Below are 26,757 nucleotides of genomic sequence, written 5' to 3' on the forward strand. Positions count from 1 at the left end.
AATGGCAATGAACCCATAATATAGTATCGAGATGTTACTTTGATGTGTTTGGCCAGTTGAACAGTGTCCAGAACACGCATTATTCTATTATTATATTCACATATGATAAAAACACGCTACTGAAAAATACAAAAATGTACTGAGAATAAAATTTGCTCCTGGCTTCATTACAAAATGGCTCTGAGCACTATGGGAGTTAACATCTGAGGTCATCAGTCCCCTGGAACTTACAATTACTTAAGCCTAACTAACCTAAGGACATCACAGACATCCATGCACGAAGTAGGATTAAAACCTAGGACCGTAGCAATCACGTGGTTCCAGACTAGAACCGCTCGGCCACCGCGCTTCATTGCAAAGGTGCCTGTACTTAGTAATTTCCTGCAGGGAAAAGCTGATGAAAACGCGGTTTCCTTTCCATCCCACAAACTATAAGAATCATCACGGTGATGGAAAGCTTTCTTTGAACAGATCATTTAGAGTGAGGTCTGTTCTACGCCGTAAATGAACTACTGTAAAGAGCTAGAGATACAGATTTTATAAATCATTAGTATAGCTGGGCAGCCAAGTCGTTACGAGACTAGGATACCTGAAAAGATAGAAAGGAATTGTCAGGAACTGCAGGTAACAACTGGAGATGAGGGAAAGATGTGAGAGATGAATGACTATATTATCACATAGTCTCTTACACAGCTGCTGGAAAAAAATATGTTAACATAGACAGAAAAGCACTCTTCAAAATAATTGCATATCCCATTTAGTTTGCATATTTCACTGCTGTATACGACCACGAGCAGCACCGGTGCAATGTTCTCAATATGTTGCAGGTGTAATTTCAGTCAGAACTGTATTCTGCGTATTTGTGTCAGAGCTAAGTGGGCTTGACCGTGGGATAATAGTTGGTGCTCGTACATAGTGTGATTCTGTAACCAATGAAGCTGAAGTGTTTAGTGCTTCAAGAGGCACAGTATCGAAGATACATATCACATACAGAGAGCTAAGCCTCAATGCGGACGAGAGTGTACAAAGAATGATTGTGACAAATGGTGACTGGACAGGACTGCTACAAAAAGTAAGAGGACGACAGATGTAAGTGCCACTGCAGAACTGAACGTTGCACTCAAAAACCATATCAGCAACAAATCGATAATAAGAGAGCCCCAAAAGCATGCAGACCTGGAATTCCTAAACCAGTCATCAATGATGCAAATGCCTGTAACAGGAAGTACGGTGCTGAAGCCTTAAAATCTGGGAACTGTGGATCAATGGAACAAAGCCACTTTTTCGGAAGAGTCTTGTTTCACGTTCCCAGAATGTTGTTTCACATTACTTCCAACTACTGGGTGAGCTGGCTTCCTAAAAGTAAAATATGATAGAGATTCGGTGATGGTGTGGGCAGTCATTCATGATATTCTATGGACCCCTGTGGTCACTCTCCAAGATCGCGTTATGGCCTAGGATTACGCGATGATGTTAGCTGATCAGATCCACCTCATGGTACAACGTTGGTATTCAAAGCGTGTACCGTATTCCAAGATGACAGAGGCCCTATTCACAGAGCATCCACTGTTCAGGACTGGTTTTGTGAGCAGGAGTATCAATCGCAGGATCTCCCCTGGCCGTCACAGTCGCCTTATTTCATTATTATTAAGCCTATGTGGTCTACTTTGGAGAGAAGGATATGTGATCGCTATCCACCTCCATTATCGCTAGCTGAACCTGCTACACTGTACAGAAACTGTTATCTATTGAGTCCTAGAAAACTGTTTTGAATGCGAACAGTATTCCTACACCATATTAAGTATGAAAATGTGGTGCGTTACAAAAGATATGAGTGAAGTAATGGCGTTTGGAAGAGAGAAAGGGATCAACGGAAATATTACCTTGAATGGAGAGCCCCTCAAAGTGGTAGAAAGTTTCACTTATTTAGGGAGAGAAATATCTAGGGATGTAAGGATAAATAACGAAATTAATAGGCGGTTACAGAAAGGAGTCAAATTCTACCAAACAATAAAACACCTGATTTGGAATAAGGAAATCTCAGAGAAAGCAAAACTCCATATGTACAAGAATTATTACTTCCCTATTGTCACCTATGGTGCAGAAACATAGACAATGACAGAACGGGACTGGAGCAGACTGTAAGCAGGGGAAATGAAATTTCTCAGAGCAGTTAAGGGAAGAACAAGAATGGACAGAGTAAGGAATGTAGAGATTAGAAAGGACCTTAAACAAGGAAGTATGAGAGAAGAAATTAAAAAAAAAAGAGGTGAGGATGGTATGGCTATGTTAAGAGGATGCATGGGCATAGACTCCCCAAAATTATGGAAGAACTAAAGATGGATGGAAAAGACCTACAGGGTGCCCAAGAACACAGTGGAAAATGGGAGTTAGAATATATGTGGAAAGGAGAGGTGTGACCTGGCAGCAAGTGAAGGAAGACAAGTGGTGGGAGGACCGAGCCAAATGGAGAGGACTCGTCAGCACCCAGACCAGGCAGTAGCTGGAGCGGAATCCGGATATATTATTTTGTTAAGGAATAGGTCGCTGCACACGAGAAAACTGCAGTATTAATGAATAACAAAAATTATTAACATTTATTTGAAGAAATGAGTTTTTACTTTTATTCTGCAATTATAAAATGTATATTGACATTAAAATGTAGTACAGAACAATATTATCACAGTGATACCTAAAATCAGAAAAGTATGTTGTTGTTCTTGTGGTCTTAAGTTGTGACACTGGTTTGATGCTGCTCTCCATGATACCCTATCCTTTGCAAGTTTCTTCGTCTCCCAGTACCAACTGGAACCTACATCCTTCTGAATCTGCTTAGTGTATTCAACTCTTGGTCTCCCTCTACGATTTTTACCCTCCACGCTGCCCTCCAATGCTAAATTTGTGATCCCTTGATGTCTCAGAACATGTCCTACCATCCGATCCCTTCTTCTAGTCAAGTTGTGCCACCAGCTCCTCTTCTCCCCAATTCTATTCAATACCTCCTCATTAGTTATGTGATCTATCCATCTAATCCTCAGCATTCTTCTGTAGCACCACATTTCGAAAGCTTTTATTCTCTTCTTGTCAAAACTATTTATCGTCCTGTTTCACTTCCATACAGGGCTACACTCCATACAAATACTTTCAGAAACGATTTCCTGACACTTAAATCTATACTCGATGTTAACAAATTTCTCTTCTTCAGAAACGCTTTCCTTGCCATTGCCAGTCTACATTTTACATCCTCTCTACTTCGACCATCATTAGTTATTTTGCTTCCCAAATAGCAAAACTCCTTTGCTACTTTATGTGTCTCATTCCCTAATCTAATACCCTCAGTATCACACGACTTAATTCGACTCCATTCCATTGTCTTCGTTTTGCTTTTGTTGATGTTTATCATATATCTTTCTTTCAGGGCACTGTCCACTCCGTTCAACTGCTCTTCCAAGTCCTTTGCTGTCTCTGACAGAATTACAATGCCATCGGCGAACCTCAAAGTTATTTTTTCTTCTCCATGGATTCTAATACCTACTCCGAATTTTTCCTTTGTTTCCTTTACTGCTTGCTCAATATACAGATTGAATAACATCGGGGAGAGGCTAAAACCCTGTCTCACTCCCTTCCCAACCACTGCTTCCCTTTCGTGTCACTCTACTCTTGTAACTGTCATCTGGTTCCTGTACAAATTGTAAATAGCCTTTGGCTGCCTGTATTTTACCCCTGCCACCTTTAGAATTTCGAAGAGAGTATTTCAGTCAACATTGTCAAAAGCTTTCTCTAAGTCTAAAAATGCTAGAAACGTAGGTTTACCTTTCCTTAATCTTTCTTCTAAGATATGTCGTTAGGTCAGTATTGCCTCACGTGTTCCAATATTTCTACGGAAACCAAACTGATCTTCCCCGATGTCGGCTTCTATCAGTTCTTATATTCGTCTGTAAAGAATTCGCGTTAGTATTTTGCAGCTGTGACTTATTAAACTGATAGTTCGGTAATTTTCACATCTGTCAACACCTGCTTTCTTTGGGATTGGAATTATTATATTCTTCTTCAAGTCTGAGGGTACTTCACCTGTCTCATATATCTTCCTCACCAGATGGTAGAGTTTTGTCAGGACTGGCTCTCCCAACGCCGTCAGTAGTTCTAATGGAATGTTGTCTACTCCCGGGGCCCTGTTTCGGCTCAGGTCTTTCAGTGCTCTGTCAGACTCATCACGCAGTATCGTATCTCCCATTTCATCTCCATCTACATTCTCTTCCATTTCTATAATATTGTCCTCAAGTACATCGCCCATGTTTAGACCCTCTATATACTCCTTCCATCTTTCTGCTTTCCCTTCTTTGGTTAGAACTGGGTTTGCATCTGACCTCTTGATATTCATACAAGTGGTTCTCTTTTCTCCAAAGGTCTCTTTAATTTTCCTGTAAGCAGTATCTATCTTACTCCTAGTGAGATAAGCCTCTACATCCTTACATTTGTCCTCTAGCCATCACTGCTTGGCCATTTTGCACTTCCTGTCGATCTCGTTTTTGAGACGTTTGTATTCCTTTTTACCTGCTTCATTTACTGTATTTTTATATTTTCTCCTTTCATCAACTAAATTCAATATTTCCTCTGTTACCCAAGGATTTCTACTAGCGCTCGTCTTTGTGCCTACTTGATCCACCGCTGCCATCACTATTTCATTCCTCAAAGCTACCAATTCTTCTTCTACTGTATTTCTTTCCCGCATTCCTGTCAATTGTTCCCTTATGCTCTCCCTGAAACTCTGTACAACCTCTGGTTCTTTCAGTTTAGCCAGGTCCCATCTCCTTATATTCCCACCTTTTTACAGTTTCTTCAATTTTTATCTGCAGTTCATTAACAATAGATTGTGGTCAAAGTGCCCATCTGCCCCTGGTAATGTCTTACAATTTAAAACTGGGTTCCTAAATCTCTGTCTTACCATTATATAATCTATCTGATACCTTTTAGTATCTCTGGGATTCTTCCATGTATACAACCTTCTTTTATGATTCTTGAACCAAGTGTTAGCTATGATTAAGTTATGCTCTGTGCAAAATTCTACCAGACGGCTTCCTCTTTCATTTCTAAGCCCCAATCCATATCCACCTATTATGTTTCCTTCTCTTCCTTTTCCTACACTCGAATTCCAGTCACCCATGACTATTAAATTTATGTCTCCCTTCATTATCAGAATAATTTATTTTATCTCACCATACATTTGATCAATTTCTTCATCATCTGCAGAGCTAGTTGGCATGTAAACTTGTACTACTGTAGTAGTCGTGGGCTTCGTGTCTATCCTGGCCACAATAATGCGTTCACCATGCTGTTTGCAGTAGCTTACCCGCACTCCTATTTTTTTATTCATTATTAAACCTACTCCTCCATTACCTCTATTTGATTTTGTATTTATAACCCTGTATTCACCTGACCAAAGGTCTTGTTCTTCCTGCCACCGAACTTCACTAATTCCCACTATATCTAACTTTAAACTATCCACTTCCCTTTTTAAATTATCTAACCTACCTTTCGATTAAGGGATCTGACATTCCACGCTCCGATCCGTAGATGCCAGTTCTCTTTTTCCTCTTGAGTAGTCCCCACCCGGAGATACGAATGAGGGACTATTTTACCTCCGAAATATTTTACCCAAGAGAACGCCTTCATCATTTAACCATACAGTAAAGCTGCATGCCCTCGGGAAAAATTACGGCTGTAGTTTCCCTTTGGTTTCAGCTGTTTGCAGTACCAGCACAGCAAGGCCGTTTTGGTTATTGTTGCAAGGCCAAATCAGTCAATTATCCCGACTGTTGCCCCTGCAACTACTGAAAAGGCTGCTACCCCTCTTCAGGAACCACACGTTTGTCTGGCCTCTCAACAGATACCCCTGCGTTGTGGTTGCACCTACGGTACGGCCATCTGTATCTCTGAGGCACGCAAGCCTCCCCTGCAAAAGTGAATGTGGGCATTGAGTATATTTATGTTATATGATTTGCTGTTTTAGGGTTGGAGAGAAAGGGCAGCAACTGTGTTTGTATTATGTGAAGTGACATTTTAAATTCAAAGTGAAAAGGTGATAGTATTTATATTACAAGAGTAATGTGTGGAAAGACAGTTAAAAAAGTGATTCCTTATGTTGACGAGGATGTGCTTTACATTATGTGAGATAGTTTCTGGAAAAAGGGTATTTAATGGAATTTAATATATTTTAGTTGAAGTGACCATAAGCAGTAACTGATAATGATATTATAATGATGTTCTAGAATGTTAAGACATCTGCAGACTCGCTTCGTACACTGAATGTAAGTACTCAAATATATGCATAAAAAGGGCTTTATTTTTGAAAATGAATCGTGCCTACATTTATTGAATAAGCGATGATCTACTGCAATGCAGCCATTTTCTTTCACACATGACGTCATTTGGGAATTATTAACATTGATCCAACTTTCTGACGTCTTCTATTCACTCAGCAAATGTAGTACGAATTGCTTTCATCTAGGAGAGGTTAGAATTAATGGTCAAACATATCGCACATACATGCATAACTTTATTTGCGCTTTATAGCTGCAACCCTTGGTAGATGCAGTATTTGGGTTTGCTGAGTGACGGAATTGGGGCTGTAAATGGGAACAATCACTTATATTAATTGTTTTTGAAATCAATTTCAGTTGAGCAAAGAACCAGCACGCTCTTTTTCCACTCCCAGGGGATGGAGTATTTGGATGGACGTGTCGCTAAGATATCAGTAACATGGGCAGAAAAGAAAGTATATAAGCATTTGATTTGTAAGTAATGGAAATAAAATAATCTGAAAAACATCAGTCATCGATAGGTGTTTTTTCAAGGCTGAATTTAAATTTTCGTTACACAAGGCCAATTTCTTTATGTTAAGATTGATATTGAAATAGATCATTTGAAAATAGTTTATTATTACAAGAGTTTTGACTGTGAATGTAATTTCAGAATATATGGGATAAGCTTAGATTAGTATTAGGACTTTTATTTTACTGAGGGATGGGTGCGGCAGTGTAATGAAGCAGAACTGAAATTATTACAGCGCAAAATTTTCATTTAACGAATATTAATATTTTAAGTGGCGATAACTATTCTTCAGATGCGCTGAATACTCCTTGAAATTGTTACTCATATGTAGCGATGGCAGTTTGATATTGTGCGAATTACATCTCCATAGACATTCAGATTCAAATTTAGGGCTCCATTAAGACTCACATACTGGGTCAAATGCTATATTCAGGGCCTTTTAAGATGGCTCTTAGCACAATGCGACTTAACATCTGAGTTCATCAGTCCCCTAGACTTAGAACTACGTGATCCTAATTAGGCTAAGGACATCACACACATCCATGACCGAGGCAGGATTCGAGCCTGCGACCGTAGCAGCAGCGTGGGTCCGGACTGAAGCGCCTAGAACCGCTCGGCCACATCGGCCGGCTCCTTTTAAGTTGGACACCTTCTCATTGGCGAATCATCCGAGTTTGAATAGCAGAATCAATGATACAGAAAGCGAGCACTCAGGATCTTATATGAGGAAAACGTAAACTTGCGTTCCATAAATAAGAACTCATTCGTCAGAGGACCAAAAGGGAATTGTGTTCAACAAAACAATGTAGAGAGTCCGTATCCAAGAACACGAGAGAATACTTGGTTCTCACGCTATTTACCGATTTGGAACATTTCAGCCGGAGACACAAAGAAAGTCCTTTGTACATAGGTTCTGTTACTGTGAGACACACAAGTCAGTGGGTCGTGGTATTCATTACACGTTGAAAAGCACGAGAGTTGTGCCAGTTCGACACCTTGGGGCCCTTTATTCTCTGTATGCAAACATATCAGCCCCTTACCATAGCCTAATTTAATTACTCTTACTTAAAAAAACAACAGTTGTTTTTTTACTTAGGACTTCATTAATGAGCCGCAGATGTCATTAAATTGACCATAATGTATCCCCAAAATGGCCAGTAGCCATCTACTTTCATCCAATTGTTCTAGGTTAATGGTAATGACCGTAACTTTTAACCCAAAAATGTTGGTCTCTTCTCTCCCACTCGTGTCCCCGTTCGTCCATTCTCTGCACTACAGCTCTTTTGGGATACCCAGTATCCTGAGGAGGGACTCAGCACTTGTGCTCTGCATCTCTCTCGAGCAATGGTAGCAAATTTAGGTGACATTTATAAATTTCCAGCTGAGCACCTCAAAGAATGGTATATAAGGTTTCGGGGCATTGTTTTTCGCAGTTTTTCGAGCAGGGTATTCTCTGCAAATTACAACGTCCTTCACAAGTTCAGGTCTTCATTTTTTGTAATTTCCAGCATACTACGGATCTTATCAGTAATTTCTCCAACAAAGAAAGATAGTCAGAGTTTTTTTTGGCTATTCTGTTAAATTTATCCATCTTTTTAAGAGTACACACATAATTACGGAGCTTAGCCACCAGCGCTATCGTACATGCCCAACAACATCATCATATGAGGCTACTTACACTTTTCGGTGAATTGGTTACAGTTTTGATGATTTTTTCCCAGTAGTCCTCAAACACCCTCTTTTAAAGAAGGCGCACATAAGTACAGAAATCTTAAATGATTAGCAACCATCACAATCATGCATGGCCTGCAACTACACCTATGTATGACGCTAGTGAATGTTCGTGATATTTTATAGACGTTATTCCACATTTATTTCAGAAGACTCCTCTAGGTAAAGTTACACGTCATTTAGGTATACAAAGAGGCAGTTTGGTACAATTTTTGCTGAAATATGGATTAATTACTGCCATTTTAGCTGCAGCTCTAGGGATAATTTGTCTTTCCCTGGTGGGGTGATTTGTGTCAGATAGGAGGGGACATTTGTTAGAGTTTGACGGCAGTTTGCTACAGATTTGAACAATTTATTACAGTCTAGGAAATTTTGATACAGTGTAGGTCAATACATCACAGTTAGGTGTTAATTTCATACAGTTTCAAGCGTACTTAGTTACATACATGAAATCGGTTTTCTTCAGAGGTATAACGTTGTACGAGTGCTTGGAGAGCTAATATGAATGTTTTACAGAATAATATGGACAATTCTATTCTATTTGCTGCCAATAACCCACTTCTTTTGTTCTGTTATAGGCAGTTTTAAGAAATAAGACAACCGCTCCACCCTGCTGAACCTGGCCACCCGATTCGAATGGTCTCATCTTACTTAACAGCCATATGATCTACCTTCTCGAAAGGCGCAGTTGCACTGATGAAACTCATTTCCGTTTTTTCAATGTAAAGTATCAAATGCTCGTTCGGTAATTGTGGTGGTAAGAGCAACGTGAGTGTGCAGTGATGATGATAATGATGATGATGATAACGACGATGATTGAAACTGTAGATTGAAAGATGTTTTCTTACAGTGTGGGAGTAATATGTTACAGTTTGGTTCGACAGAGCCATTCACAAGAAGAAAATTAGCAATCAACCTCCACAATACAGCTTCTATGACGACAACACAAATGAAAAAGATGAACGATTAGAATTGTACGCATCATTGATCATAGTATTGGGGTGAAATCATTTCAAATATTCAAGAAAGATATAATGTCAAATAATTATGGCGTGGTCTATTCCATCTCAAGTTTCTACACATTAACTACACTGAGAACAATTCTGTAACAGTGGCATAACTGCATCGAAGACCTTAAATGATTGTAACTGCTTTCATCATCAACCATTGGTGGGAAGCAAACCATTTCTGTGATATCATGTCAATCATTTCAGTGCTTCAAAAAAGATGTAATACTAAGCAATTGGAGACTAGTCTTTTCTTTCTTCGGTTTCTCCACATTAAATACACTTAGATAAGTATTTTCTGTAAAGGGGATCGATCTTAGTCTCTCCGAAGTACTGATTCTTTTTCTTGAGACGTGTGGAATAGTTTATGGGAAGAGTAACAGTTCATAGGTATGCAGTAAATGATTTCCTGCTTCACCACCATGACGCAATAGCAAGTGCACTTATGAGACTCACTCCAGTGTCATATCATAGAGTATAAAATGGTCGTTTGGTAAGTGCGGTGAGAGCAATGTGAGTGGTTGTGGTGGCATTTACATATATATACCGAGGAAAGACTGTAAACACGTACACAACGTAAACTTAAAAAGAATTGGGTGTGATGTGCTTTAAACGATATGTATTGATCGTAGAAGGTGGGGTACATTACAAATTTAGTTAGAGAGCGGCAGTCAAATGAAAACCAAATACCCGTCAAAAGTGGTCCGTGGGATGGTTCCATTCAAAACTAGTCATGATATGCATTAAGACGGTTACATCACTGGGAGATGAGATAGTCAATTTGTCTTGTAGAATGCAGATGGACGCTGACATATCCAGATTCGCGCCTAATCTTGCACTTCCTCATCCAACTGAAGCCTACGTCCACCCACGTTTGCCTTCAGGAAACCCAAGATGTTACGATTAAGTGGTGAAAAGTATGAGTTTAATGAGGATGTTACAGCGTTCCCCAACCAAATCGCAAATTTGCAGAATAGCCTTTTTCCAGGGTTGGTGTTATTGTGAAACTGGAGCATCGTTTTGCTGTTACAAAAGGGATGTCTAGGAATATGTGGTTGCGATCAATTTCGATGCATTAAGTATATGTGAACTGTATGAGCCGGAGGTAACAGATGTGCAGTGACGATGCCCCTTGAACATGTGAACAAGACGTAAAAGGGAGAGGGAAAAATTTCCATCAACTTTGAGGACTAGTTTAATGAGTAATTCAAAACTGCCGGGAATTTGTGTCCCTCTCCCAGTTCTTCTAATAATACATTGTCGGTATTTACCACTGTAAAAGCAGGAAGAAACGCAAGTAACGAAATTTTATTCGTGCGTAGACAGTGTAGAAAGAAGAAAATACGATTACATTTGTGGGTGATACGAGAGTGTATAAAAAGCGACATTTGGTACATAGAGCGGCCATCTCAGGCAGCAGCCATTCGCGTGGAATGGAAATGACTTTAAATGGTAGATATGAGTACAACTTTCCATGCTGTATCATCTCACAAGGGGACTCTCCATAGTGTAAATCACGGATTTTGATGCGCTTCAAATATGTTATAAAAGCACTTGCCCTGAGTGCCTAGGTATCCGGTTTTTAAGCGACTGGCCTTGTTTTTTGAGTAAATCGATTTTGAAGTTCATTGCTCTTTTTGTATATCCGTAACATTACGCGTATTCCGAGCAAGTCAGCTTAGCGCAGCAGTAAAGGTTTGCGGCTACTGTGTTGGAGGTATTGTGATCGAATCCTGCTCGTGTACTTTTTTTTTTTTTCTACATCAACCGAACTTTCAATTTTATTTCAAAGAATATCAGCAAACAGTGTAAGGTGTGTGAAATTATAAAGATATTCTTTTGATTCTTCGTTCAACTCCTCTACTTGCGGATCTTCTTCTGGTTGCACTACTGCAGAATCACTTTGTACTTCCATTTCGCAGAATTCTTCTAACACACGGCACTAGAGACGCCTTGAGAACAACCGACGCTGTAGTGGGATGCGAACGGAGAGGAATACAACTTGCGTCCTCATTAGCCACAACTAGGAGCTGGGGTTCCCGATACGGCTGACGGTATTCACGGGAGAGGGGACGATAACGGGCGGTGATCGGTATCGGGTAACAAAAGAAGCGACCGTTGTACGGACATTTGGAACGCCAACTGCGGACCAGAAACGGAATGAATATTTGAAAAAATAAATAACTGAATACATCTTCATAATTTCGACCACCTTACACTATTTGTTGATAACACTTGAAATAAAACTTAAAAATTCGGTTGATTTTGAAATAAGAAGTACATGAGCAGGATTCGAACACGGTACGTGCAGCGCAGTACCCATGTACCTTCACCGCTGCGCTACGCTGACTTACTCGGAATATATGTAATGTTACGGATATACAAATCGCGTAATGAACTTCAAAATCGATTTCCTCAAAAACCAAGGCCCGTCGCTAAATACCCAGATAGCCAGGTACTCAGGATAAGTGCATCGATAACATATTTGAAGCGCATGAAAATCCATGATTTACAGTGTGGAGAGTGCCCTGGTTAGTTTCGGAGTTTGTCAATCGTAGTGGAATAGCGCTTGGTAGCATGCCTTTCTCGAGCCATCCCGAGACCAAACGACTTCTATGCATGGCAGATGTGGCTAATTCACTGGGCAGCGCAACAGACCAATAGTCTCTGTATGGAGATAGGTTAGAGCAACACACTCAACATTCCGTCATCTTTTACTTAGGTTAATGGTAATGGAGTGGAGATCTCACTGCCAGAGCACAGTCATTGGACATAACGCACTGAAATATACGGCTTCATGTATTAATTTAATGCTATTCGAACTATGACTGTTGGTAGCATTTCGACAAGTCGATAGTTCAACCAAAAAAACGTGTATATACATCGATGATACTTATCCACCGGTATATCGATATACCGAATTAGCAATGCGATATCACTTCCCGATATTTTTATTTCACACTATATTTTTTTGCAATATTCGGTAAATATAGAAAATTTTTCTCTTGAAATTGTAGTAGAACGAAGTTTTACTTCCACTGTATGAAAGATTCGTACTGCTTTTTGAGGTCATCACGTCCGGTATCTCTCTTTGACTGTACGAAGCACGTTTATGTGCCACAAAAGCAGTCTGAAGGCACTTGGTCGGGGGGGGGGGGGGGGTGAATGGATTAACAGGATTCCGGACCTGAAGAAGTAGCACACAAGTTGCGCTAAAAACCAATTTTTAACCGAATTAATTTGCTTTTTCTTCACATCAACATTTTTAAAATACAGTTGGTGAAAACAATGAACAAAAATCTAAGTAACAAGATTTGTCTTTGCTGTAGGCGGAGACGTGTGAAGGGAAGTGCTGACATAATCTGCGGTTGGCGCTACCAATATAAACTGCAACGTTTAGCTTCACCATTCAATTTCGACACTACAGCTGCTAGGCCGCTGGCTTTTGCAGAAATGAAGAAACAGGGTCGTCGACGTGAAGTGTTCTGGACTAATCCGATATGTGACGAAACCGAACGACGGACCCATCGGGTAACCTTCATTGTGCCACTTACATGTAGTTACCATTGCTAGCAAAGTGGTTATCACCAAGCATGAACATGCAATGTGTTCAAATGGTTCAAATGGCTCTGAGCACTATGGGACTGAACTTCTAAGGTCATCAATCCCATAGAACTTAGAACTACTTTAACCTAACTAACCTAAGGACATCACACGAATCCATGCCCGAGACAGGGTTTGCACCTGCGATCGCATGCAGTATGTTCAATTCAATACTTGCTCTAAAGGGTATAAGCAGACTACTAGCCTGTTGATGTACCGATATCTAATAATAGATCAATACTTAATATACAGCTATAAAACCGGAAGTACATTTACAATTAGCAGCTGTTATTTTTACACGCTAATACTCGATATTTTTTGTGTCGATTCATAGATAGATCGACACCTTTTTCGATAAATCAATGGCTGGTAATGTTATTTTCTTAAAGATCTATATGTGAGATTACAGACATTTTTAAAAATATCAACAGTCCTAATTCGAACCAGAAGTAAACAAACAACCGGTGCAGGGCTCATAATACAAGGAAAATGGAATATGGACACATCAGGCGGACTCGGAATTTTTTGTGGACTTGCAATTTTTATGGCCGGCACTGTATTTGCATGGAAACAATTGAAACAAATATTATTGCATGGTTGAATTCAAACTCACCGCAAATTACTGGATCAGTGCGCCAGCTCTCCTCAGCAACCAATATTCCACCAGACCACAGAAGAATCCTTAAAGTAGTTGTGATTGGTTACGTAGTAGTGTTATACACACTGTGCATGCATCTGACAAATACAGTTAACTAATGCACTCAACAGCCTCTCTCTAGTCCACAGCAAAAATGGTTCCGATAGCTCTCAGTGACCAGAATTAATTTCATCCTTACGTTGTCTGGTACGAGACAAACAGGTTATAATGCTTACTTAAGATTAAGGTTTCCTAAGAGAGAACAGTTACTGTAGTATGAGTTGGACATGGGTATCGAATGTTCAGTTAACGTACGGGAATGGAGTGTAGCACTTAACATTTATTTTCGCATTCCTACGTATGGAAAGACGGAAGAGACACAGCATCCGAAACATTCCTAAAAGATGTCTTCATTCACGACACAGTATCAAATGTCTTGGTAAAGTTCGTTCACTCTCGCAGTATACATTTACTAAATTTCATGAGATCCAGTTGGTGGCTGCTATTTCACTTCGAAAATGATATGCAAGAACCATCACTGTGTATAATCGGTTTTGCTTCTTCCATAACCAGACTTATTACTGTTCATCCACTTCTTCGTGTCTAGGATGACGCGTATGCATTCACCTATGATTTAGTGTGTAAAAGGGGAGCTTTCGTTTTCAAAATAAAGAATTAAGTTTTATGAAGGAACGTGTCCTTTCATATTAAAAACGAAGAGTTAACATACTCGAAGGAACGTAATACACTCCTGGAAATTGAAATAAGAACACCGTTAATTCATTGTCCCAGGAAGGGGAAACTTTATTGACACATTCCTGGGGTCAGATACATCACATGATCACACTGACAGAACCACAGGCACATAGACACAGGCAACAGAGCATGCACAATGTCGGCACTAGTACAGTGTATATTCACCTTTCGCAGCAATGCAGGCTGCTATTCTCCCATGGAGACGATCGTAGAGATGCTGGATGTAGTCCTGTGGAACGGCTTGCCATGCCATTTCCACCTGGTGCCTCAGTTGGACCAGCGTTCGTGCTGGACGTGCAGACCGCGTGAGACGACGCTTCATACAGTCCCAAACTTGCTCAATGGGGGACAGATCCGGAGATCTTGCTGGCCAGGGTAGTTGACTTACACCTTCTAGAGCACGTTGGGTGGCACGGGATACATGCGGACGTGCATTGTCCTGTTGGAACAGCAAGTTCCCTTGCCGGTCTAGGAATGGTAGAACGATGGGTTCGATGACGGTTTGGATGTACCGTGCACTATTCAGTGTCCCCTCGACGATCACCAGTGGTGTGCGGCCAGTGTAGGAGATCGCTCCCCACACCATGATGCCGGGTGTTGGCCCTGTGTGCCTCGGTCGTATGCAGTCCTGGTTGTGGGGCTCACCTGCACGGCGCCAAACACGCATACGACCATCATTGGCACCAAGGCAGAAGCGACTCTCATCGCTGAAGACGACACGTCTCCATTCGTCCCTCCATTCACGCCTGTCGCGACACCACTGGAGGCGGGCTGCACGATGTTGGGGCGTGAGCGGAAGACGGCCTAACGGTGTGCGGGACCGTAGCCCAGCTTCATGGAGACGGTTGCGAATGGTCCTCGCCGATACCCCAGGAGCAACAGTGTCCCTAATTTGCTGGGAAGTGGCGGTGCGGTCCCCTACGGCACTGCGTAGGATCCTATGGTCTTGGCGTGCATCCGTGCGTCGCTGCGGTCCGGTCCCAGGTCGACGGGCACGTGCACCTTCCGCCGACCACTGGCGACAACATCGATGTACTGTGGAGACCTCACGCCCCACGTGTTGAGCAATTCGGCGGTACGTCCACCAGGCCTCCCGCATGCCCACTATACGCCCTCGCTCAAAGTCCGTCAACTGCACATACGGTTCACGTCCACGCTGTCGTGGCATGCTACCAGTGTTAAAGACTGCGATGGAGCTCCGTATGCCACGGCAAACTGGCTGACACTGACGGCGGCGGTGCACAAATGCTGCGCAGCTAGCGCCATTCGACGGCCAATACCGCGGTTCCTGGTGTGTCCGCTGTGCCGTGCGTGTGATCATTGCTTGTACAGCCCTCTCGCAGTGTCCGGAGCAAGTATGGTGGGTCTGACACACCGGTGTCAATGTGTTCTTTTTTCCATTTCCAGGCGTGTATGTTACGCGTTTTGCATTTTCTTTACTTTACGCATATCCTCCATGCTGCCACAGGGCCCACACTAGCACCTACTGCCGCAAATTACTAGTCTCTGTGACGTGATTGGCGTGCTTCACCTGCACAGTGGCAGCTGTACCTAAATGTGGTGTGATGTGGCCTATGGAACTAACTTCCGTCTAAACTGTCGTGTAACACGACGTTGCTGTTAGCGAATGCTAATGTAATAGTTATGCAACTTGCGGTATTACTAACCATAGTTTATTCAATCGAATATCATATCTCAAAAATGTTTAGTAAAAATATTTCAGCTCACTTCTCTTTAATGATCTGAAAGAAATTTATTCCAGCAGAGGTAAAAGGTCAGTAGTGCAATATGTTTGGGAGCAACGCCGTTGCTGCATCATTCGATACGCCGGTCCAACTCATAGTGTCGTAACTGTTCTCTCTTAGGTAACCTTAATCTGTAGTATGTATTATAACCAGTTTTTCTAGTACCAGACACAATAAGCATGAAATTAATTATGGTCACTGAGAGGTATAGGCACTATTTTTGCTGTGATTCGAGAGAGGAGTCCTCTATCTGAAGACTGTTGAGTGTATTTGTTAATTCTATTTGTCAAATGCACGCACATTGTGTATAAGTGTACTACATATTCAATCACACTTATACTAAAGAAACTTGAGCGATCTGGTGGATTATTGGTTGCCGATGAGAAATCGCACATTAATATAACTATTTGAAGTAAGTTTGAATTTACTAAAGTTGTCCCAGGACGCCAATCATACAACTATATTTGTTCGAATTGTGTCCATGGAAATACAGTGCGAGCTATTAAACTTCCAAAATCACGAAAAAATTAATAATTCGCGTGCTGTGTCCTGAAAGCATTTTCGCTGTATTATGAGTCCTGCACAGGCCGTTTGATTACTTCTGGTTCGAATTAGGAATGTTGATATTTTTAAAAACATCTGGAATCCCATTTACCGCTTTTTAAAAAAATTATCACTATCAGCCTTCGATTTATCAAACAAAGAGTAGGTCTGCCTATGTATCGACGGACAAAATATCGACGTACAAACAAGTCTTTTAACTTACTACAACCACAAGTGTTATTTTAAAAATGTGCGAAGTGGGAAAGATAGTAATGTTGTTGTTGTTGTGGTCTTCAGTCCTGAGACTGGTTTGATGCAGCTCTCCATGCTACTCTATCCTGTGCAAGCTTTTTCATCTCCCAGTACCTACTGCAACCTACATCCTTCTGAATCTGCTTAGTGTATTCATCTCTTGGTCTCCCTCTACGATTTTTACCCTCCACGCTGCCCTCCAATACTAATTTGGTGATCCCTTGATGCCTCACAACATGTCCTACCAACCGATCCCTTCTTCTGGCCAAGTTGTGCCACAAACTTCTCTTCTCCCCAATCCTATTCAATACTTCCTCATTAGTTACGTGATCTACCCATCTAATCTTCAGCATTCTTCTGTAGCACCACATTTCGAAAGCTTCTATTCTCTTCTTGTCCAAACTATTTATCGTCCATGTTTCACTTCCATACATGGCTACACTCCATACGAACACTTTCAGAAATGACTTCCTGACACTTAAATCAATACTGGATGTTAACAAATTTCTCTTCTTCAGAAACGCTTTCCTTGCCATTGCCAGCCTACATTTTATATCCTCTCTACTTCGACCATCATCAGTTATTTTGCTCCCCAAATAGCAAAACTCCTTTACTATTTTAAGTGCCTCATTTCCTAATCTAATTCCCTCAGCATCACCCGACTTAATTAGACTACATTCCATTATCCTTGTTTTGCTTTTGTTGATGTTCATCTTATATCCTCCTTTCAAGACACTGTCCATTCCATTCAACTGCTCTTCCAAGTCCTTTGCTGTCTCTGACAGAATTACAATGTCATCGGCGAACCTCAAAGTTTTTATTTCTTCTCCATGAATTTTAATACCTACTCCGAATTTTTCTTTTGTTTCCTTTACTGCTTGCTCAATATACAGATTGAACAACATCGGGGAGAGACTACAACCCTGTCTTACTCCCTTCCCAACCACTGCTTCCCTTTCATGTCCCTCGACTCTTATAACTGCCATCTGGTTTCTGTACAAATTGTAAATAGCCTTTCGCTCCCTGTATTTTACCCCTGCCACCTTTAGAATTTGAAAGAGAGTATTCCAGTCAACATTGTCAAAAGCTTTCTCTAAGTCTACAAATGCTAGAAACGTAGGTTTGCCTTTCCTTAATCTTTCTTCTAAGATAAGTCGTAAGGTCAGTATTGCCTCACGTGTTCCAGTGTTTCTACGGAATCCAACTTGATCTTCCCCGAGGTTGGCTTCTACTAGTTTTTCCATTCGTCTGTAAAGAATTCGTGTTAGTATTTTGCAGCTGTGACTTATTCAGCTGATAGTTCGGTAATTTTCACATCTGTCAACACCTGCTTTCTTTGGGATTGGAATTATTATATTCTTCTTGAAGTCTGAGGGTATTTCGCCTGTCTCATACATCTTCCTCATCAGATGGTAGAGTTTTGTCAGGACTGGCTCTCCCACGGCCGTCAGTAGTTCCAATGGAATATTGTCTACTCCGGGGGCTTTGTTTCGACTCAGGTCTTTCAGTGCTCTGTCAAACTCTTCACGCAGTATCATATCTCCCATTTCATTTTCATCTACATCCTCTGCCATTTCCATAATATTGTATTACATTCCATAGTAATGTATTACAATATTATCATTTTGTGGTAGTTTGACGCTATCGCTGTTCCCGATTAACATTCGGTCACCGTTGAGCCTACCAACAATGCATTATTGCCCAAAGCGCCGAAAGCCGTTGCGTAGCACCGTTCGTTTTACGCATTCTGTCGTTAAACGCGCATCTTGCTTTCGTGAGTGGCCAGTGGTTCGTGAATAAGTGAGCGTATCGTAAGGAAAAGTTTTCTAGCTTCTTGTGCCAACCAAGTAGAAGCGCTAAAAGAAAGCAGTGACATTTCATAAAAACAGGTATGTGATTAGTGACTCCGTCTGCCCTCGATAACTTTTAGACACTGTTACGCATTCACTGAATCCCACAGCAACCCAATCAATTGTGCTCGCCGGCTTGTAATTCGAACTGCATGTATTATGTAATCTGCAGAGCACAGCGGCTATTGATTTCGATCCGAATTCAGTCAACGTTTTGTTACCATATTGTCCTTCTGTGGTTGTCTAATTTACTATATCCTGTCTGTGATTTTACAGCTATTCTTTTAGTTTTTGGTTTGCCGGTTATGTAATTAGAATTAATATTGGTAAAAAAGAATGTTTGACAGCAAAGTTCGCGTGCTGTAAATTTTTTTTCCCCCAATAAATGATTTCGAGAGAGTCTAGCTGTAATCTTCGGACAACTAGACTCTTTCAAAACCTGTAATTGGTTGAAGAAAACAAAAATAACACCAGGTCAGCACACGATCTTGGATGCCAAATATTCTCCTTTAGGAAACAGCAGACAGATCCCTGCAACATGTGCAAACAACTCCCTCTATGGAGAAATTTTTAGCCATCGATATATGTGCATTGTGTTTTCGCAGACTTCATTTAAAGACTGTTTCTATCTCTTCAGCGAAGTTTTTGCTTTACTGACAGTTTTAGAAACTAGGGGACGGAGACAACTTCCTCTTGAGGAAATATCGTTCCAGCTGCTCCTAAGGGTCTTTGTGCGCGACCAGACGCTTAACTCAAGTACCCCAGCGACTGCTTGCCACATCACGGAGAACATATACTGGCATATACTGAGATGTGCGCTGTTAGTACTCGGTTTGATAAGAGAGGTCTATGTGAAGATCGTAAATCTACGTTTAATTCCGTGGTCCTTAAAGTTCATTTTAGCTGGGTGAGTTAAAATTTTGTGACTTGAATCTGAAGAGTATGAGCAACGATCACAACCACGCAGAGCAATAAACAACTACATGAAATTTCATGAAAGTACCAATATCGAGGATATATGTGTCCTAAATGCACATTATGTGACACATTAGTGGGGGGCCGCATCAAACCAGTCGATAGGATTATGACTAAAGCAAAGAAATGAGACCATACATTTAAAGCATGATTAAACATCGCTAATGAAGATTACACGGTTGTTACTGGCTCGCTGAAAGGAAATTCATTATGGTGTAATGTTCCCGGGAACTACAGACGCAGAGAACACCTGAGGACGTATAGAATTAAGTTATCTAGATATATTCATGGAGAATTTCACTCCATATAATTCATACGATTCCAGGAAGCACCAGCAATTGTGCTTGACCATCACCATGTTGAGCGACTACAACTTAGTCGTAGTCGTTAGGTGATAAGTCATTCAGCCTTACTTGAAGTGACTGGAGGTGAGTGCCATCTCTTCTCAGCAAGCGGTATTCCACCGCAGCACCCGAGAATCCTTTAAAATGGTGGTAATTGATTACGCTAAGGAGCATTTTAAAATTTCTTGTACATTGTTCCATGAGAGTAAGTCGAATTTTGATGCATTTTTTATTCTGATTACAAATCTGATTTTTTTCGGGATCATTTCAGATTTTCGTACAAATCATGTATGCAGTTTTTGCTGAAATAACATCCTTTTTGAACAAGGAAATTTTTAATTGCATTAAAATTAAATTACTTGTTTTGTAATCTTGTGCAGAATCACTAAACAATGTATCTGATTAGACAGTGGTCTAATCAGATGCGATGTTTAGTGATTCCACAAAAGATTAAATGGTCTATGTTCACAAATGCTAATGACTATATAAAAACACAACGCATGTTCAACAATTTAGTTTCCATTCACCAATTCGACTGCATTAAATTCTTTCTGGCATGGGGTGAAACTTTTCCCCGTTGATTGTATCCCTCCACCAGTGATGCCTCTCTTTACCGTAAACCAGCAGTCAGCCATAATGACTGCATTTAACCTTTCGCGGAATCTCTTTCCCGTCTCTTTGGTGTCCTAGTGGAACTTTTATCGTTGTTTTTCAATGACATAGCCAAGATTCACAGAGAAAAGAACAGTACGTAAGTGTCGAAAATGTAGTTTCATGCTCATGTTACATCCTAATTTCATAAAACTCTGCAACATTGTTGTAACAATGGTTTTCTAATTTTGATGTATGCCGTCACCCAAAATGTTGGCCAGTACCTCACTAAACGAAACCAAAGCCATGTTTCCACTGGATTCATCGTACTTTCAAAATAATTGTCTTTCATTAAATTTCTGGCCTGATGCGCCAAAAAGAATCCTTATTTAAATATCTCATAAGGTATACTTTTGGATATCTTGTTGCCGGCCGAAGTGGCCGTGCGGTTAAAGGCGCTGCAGTCTGGAACCGCAGGACCGCTACGGTCGCAGGTTCCAATCCTGCCTTGGGCATGGATGTGTGTGATGTCCTTAGGTTAGTTAGGTTTAACTAGTTCTAAGTTCTAGGGGACTAATGACCTCAGCAGTTGAGTCCCATAGTGCTCAGAGCCATTTGAACCATTTGATATCTTGTTACAAAGTGCAGGAAGCAGCCCCCGTCTTTTGGAAGTCGGATCTGCAGAGGAGGTAACACTATCCGAAATGGTAGAATAACTTTTTTGTGACAGTTAGTTGCCTTCCTATACTTGACTTTCGCTAAGTTGTCCCAATCGTAACTAAGACACTTCTCTTGAGCAGCCAGATTGTTGACCACGTAACGCACCAACTACTTTCGGATCCCTTCATAGTATTTTTCGTAGTTCACAATTCTTTCGAGTTAGGAGCGCAACAACAACTGTTATTTCAAAGTGTCGCAATGTGGGAAAGATTGTAATGTACGGTGCCTTTAAAAATTCGTTACAACTTTATGCTATCTGCACTACTGTTTATCATTTGATCACTGGCGGGCCTGTCAATCCTGCAATGTGGCCCGAAGCGCCGAAAGCCGTTGAATAGATTAGATTTATTGAGGTATTTGTAAAGTTTTGGTATAGCTGCGTTGTGTGTTACTCATACTTCTTTCTTCGCAGTTTTTTCCTTGAAAAGACATCTAGAATTCTTGAGCGTTTATCAGGTTGCCAAAAAGTGAGCTTACCGTAAAAAAGGTGTTTAAGCTTCTCGCGATCGTCTAACTATAATCGTCAAAAGAAAGACGGGACACTTCGTCGAAAAATAGGTACGTGACTAGAGACTCCGTCTTCACTCGATCACTATTAGGCACATCTTGCCGTTCACAGAAACTCATCAAGACCCTCTCTATTGTATGCGCCAGTTAGCATTTCGAGTTAGATGATTATGTAATCTGTAAAGCTCTACGATTATTGATTTCGTTTCAGATTCAGGCAAAATTTTTCTGTAGGCGTACTGGTGACATTACATGAAAATTATCTATCTGTGTCATTTTGAGTATACGATACACGTTGCATGTAGGCGTTAGTGATCAGCGCCAGTTTTCTTTGATGACACTATCTGCGTTTCTGGTAGTTTCTTTTAACAGCTTTGGTGAAAGACGTTTAACTTAGTGTAGCCTTATCGGCAATTTTTTAGCCATTTCGGGTATGCAGGCTATATAATTAAAGTTATATTTATTGAGCTATTTTTAAGTTTTAATAATCTGCATTGTGAGTTACCCATACTCCGTTTAGTTAATGCCTCCTTTATCTAGAGCGAAGATTTCGTAATACTCACCTAGCTCTCTGTGACTTAAATGTTTTCATGAGCAATATCATTCCAAATGACCGGTACAAGAAATTCAAACCTCCCGGTTGTTAAAGATTTCGCTGCTGGAATTTATAGTTATAGCGGAATGAGCAATTTATCAACGAGCAGTTAAGAACTGTATATAGTTTTGTGAATGTACATCACCGAGGAGGGATGTACCCAAATTAACTTTGTATCACATATTAAGGGAAAGACAGCACATGGATGTCGAAGAGTAGCGAAATGGTTATGACTCTAAGGAAGAGAACACAGTGCAGTCTGTTGCTTCCACGAACTACAGAGACTATAGTGGAGGTGGAATGGAATCAAGGGAGCTGGATATATTCACTCTCATTTGTATATGGGACCGGGAAGCATGAGCAGTAGTTGGCGGAAGATGTTGACGAACAACATGTTGACGAACCTTATCTAAGTCGATATCATTAGTCGATTAAGCAGGCGAATGTGCAGCCGAAAGAAGTGGTGGTATTCGTCGTTCTGCGGAGAGAACTTCCACGTTTCTCGAGGCATGTGGCCTTCACGTTGTTGTCAGTACGTAGGCGTGCAGATTTCCAGCAGCGCTAACACAATAAATTTGGGTATACTTTAATTATCGTCCCTACATATGAACGGTTGGGGCGGAACTGAAGTCCTACAAATGGGATATTTATTTGGAGACAGGACGAATCAGTAAGTATCGTTCGCCAGCGAAATATTTCGGTTGTGCAAGCACAGTTTGTTGTAGACCACTGGTGAAAGTGAGGAAAGATAAGGAGTAGACGTTCTCGCTTCAGTAATTTTTATCTTGCCAACAGTAACCTACGGAACATTGTGAAGCTAGGAGGTGTAATGGAAGAACTGCTGTGCAGTTTAGTAATGATACAGAATCTATATCCGATTCCCGTTACTGGAGATAATACAAGACTTCTAGGTATTATTTAGATATTTCTGGGTGGTTCTCGTAACATATTGCGTGATTTGTAAGGTCGAATTGCGCTTCAGGCACACTAGTAATCGGTGAAGAGGTAAAGCACATCAAGTGGCAAAGGAATTCAAGACGAACCAAGCAGCGTAAACTGGACTTCGTCTAAGTGGTTAACGCTCTACAAGGACATTGCTACAGTACCTGCGGGAGCTGTTGCTGTGGTGATCCGTGGGCCTCGAGGATGATACCCAATATCCAGCGACACCATCAAGATTGCTGTTTGTCCTGTACAACGCTTTGGAAGGCACAAGGAACACAATGTTCACGGCATTCCGTATTGGGAAAGTAACACTACAGAACGCCGTCATGATAGTCGACTGAGATTCTGATGACGATTACGTCTACATCACTACAATAGAAACATCACTACAATAGAAATGAAGCGCTTGGCAGGAGAACGTCTCATTATTTCGCGTGTGGGGATTCCTTCGTGTTCTATTCGTGTATGGAGAGTGGGAAGAATAACTGCTTAAATTCCCCTGTGGGCACTGGAATTAGTATAATATTGTCTGCTGCGCGGTCCCTGTGTGAACAATATGTAGCCGGCTGAACAACGTCCTTACATTGTCCAGATTTTTTACAGGTTTTCACATGTCCTTGGTAACTCGGTAAGTACATTTTCGCGGTGTAACTCGCCCCTAACTTTCTTGATTACTAAATCTTTTATTGTACTAAAATAAAAATTGCAAGGATGTATTAATGTGGCATAGATGAACCATTACCAGCACATCCTTCGATTCTATATATTAAGCAAGGGAAAGGTAATAACGTAATATTACGATAAGAAGCCCAATTGTGTTTGTGAACAATTCGTATCTACCTGGCAACGGCCTTGCCGCAGTGGATACACCGGTTCCCGTGAGATCACCGAAGTTAAGCGCTGTCGAGCGTGGTCGGCACTTGGATGGGTGACCATCCAGGTCGCCTTGCGCTGTTGACATTTTTCGGGGTGCACTCAGCCTCGTGATGCCAATTGAGGAGCTACTTGACCGAATAGTAGCGGCTTGGGTGAAGAATACCATCATAACGACTGGGAGAGCGGTGTGCTGACCTCACGCCCCTCCTATCCACATCCTCCTCTGAGGATGACTCGGCAGTCGGATGGTCCCGATGGGCTACTTGTGGCCTGTAGACGGAGTGGTTTTGTATCTACCTGTTCTTAAACCGTTCATTTATTTGAAAGAAACGGCTCTTCTTGCAGGACAATTAATTACATTATGTTACATATCATTTCAATTGCTTTTAGTTGCAAATTGGAGAAATTAAACAGTCGACTGTCATCAATGGCTACAGTGCATATTTTTTCACCCGAAATAAAATTTCACGTGTATTAGAAGAAAATCTACAAGCCATATTTATGTTAATGTAGTAAATACCAGAATTTGCTATAACATTCCATTGCCAATTAATCTAAATCGACTGATTTGTGTCTTCGGGCCCTTCCTGAGTGAAATATGAGTCTCTTACATAGCAATTGGGACTAGTAGATTTCCAGACGATCCACCTTCTGTAGACTATAAGAAGGCGGTGTGTGTCACAATAGTCTGATGCCATGTTGTGCATCACTAAGAAATCTTTTATTTGTCAACCAATTTCTGTAAGATGCGTGGTCGCTGTTTTGTGGTCGAGAGGTTGATGATGTGTTGTTTTGCGATAACCTGTCGTATGACTGTTTGTCAGGCTAGTAATATTGTCCTTGAAATGCCTTTTCTGCGACCTGTTCATTTTGTATTCATCTCCTACCTCGTATAAATTCCACAGTCCAAAAAAGATATATCCCCCAGTCACTTTTTGCTAGGTTTGTGTTTTGTTTCAAACAGTCTAATAATGCGGGCTTAGTTTTCACTAAAGGCAATATATCTCAGGTGCGTATTGATCTGTCTACAATGTCACTCTAATTCTGATATGATTAAATTTGTGCTCTAATTCCGAATCGTAATGTAAACTGCGGATAAGTTGCCGTAATCCTCTATACCAGAGGATTTTTGTGGTTTGCCAGCAGTGATAACAAGATACGCGGAATGTTCTGAAATGTATAGTGCCACAGTTTGCTACACGTATTTTGTTTGCGATTTGTTGTTTGTTACTTGTATATGCTGTCTTAACTGGCTCGCTGCTTTAGCTGTGACATATGAATAAACCACTTGTTCGGATATTTTAGCCTCCAAGTGTCCAATAACTGAAAGTCAGATATCATACTTTGTAGCTAACCGCTGATATTGGTGATAGGCGTTTGATGCGTATGACTGACAAGGGGACCCCGCATACTGGTCCGTCCGAATATGCTGGACTTGATCAGAAATGAAAGTTACAAAGTGGAAGCCACAGATGGTCAAGCGGTCACAAATATCGTTTTTCGGAGGGGGTCGCTAGCAGCATGAACCATTTATATTAGTGCAGCTAGCAAGCAACGCTTGCTGCAGCGGAAAATGTGCAAACGGTAATGCGAGGCTCCTGGTGTCGAGAACCTCTGCAATATCTTTTCCTTGTTTTCAGTTTTTACGTTACTTACACTACATACAAACCGAAATAATGTTCAATATAGGGTTAGTCACTAGCTATTGCCACCTAGAATAACTCCGAAAGTATGGTAGTAGCTGAAAAGATTGTGGGACAATTGTTGCATGGGACAACAGGGGCCATAATATGACGTTGGTTTCTTGTTGCTAGTTGGGGTCGCGTAAGAGATATGAAGGTCAACTTCATTTTTAAAATCGGATCCTATAGTTTGGTACTTCTTTTCTGATAACGGCTATGGTCATCCCTCCCAACACCTTCTGTAAAAGGACGTTCATGCCACCTTTGTGACCATCGTTGACCTTTAAAGACCTTATTGTTGCACACCATTGGATTCGTCTCTATAGGCGCTATCTGAAAATAAGTACCAATCTATAGCATCGCAGTAAAAAACAAAAAAAAGAACAAAGTTGACCTTCATATCACTTACGCGAACCCGCCTAGAAACAACAAACCAACGTCATATTATGGCCCCTTTGCCCATGCAACTTTTGTCCCACAAACTTTTCAGCTCCTATAATATTTTCAGAGTTATTAATGGTGGCATTAGTTAGTGACTCACCCTGTATTTCGTAATCATTAATATTT

The 26,757-nt window shown here is 41.0% G+C and overlaps 1 pseudogene; it reads left to right on the top strand.

The window, feature by feature from the left end:
• Positions 1 to 24,474: 24,474 nt before the first annotated feature.
• Positions 24,475 to 24,592, top strand: LOC124803991 (annotated as a pseudogene).
• Positions 24,593 to 26,757: the final 2,165 nt, after the last annotated feature.

This window comes from Schistocerca piceifrons, chromosome 6, assembly GCF_021461385.2.
Source record: "Schistocerca piceifrons isolate TAMUIC-IGC-003096 chromosome 6, iqSchPice1.1, whole genome shotgun sequence".
Taxonomy (NCBI): domain Eukaryota; kingdom Metazoa; phylum Arthropoda; class Insecta; order Orthoptera; family Acrididae; genus Schistocerca; species Schistocerca piceifrons.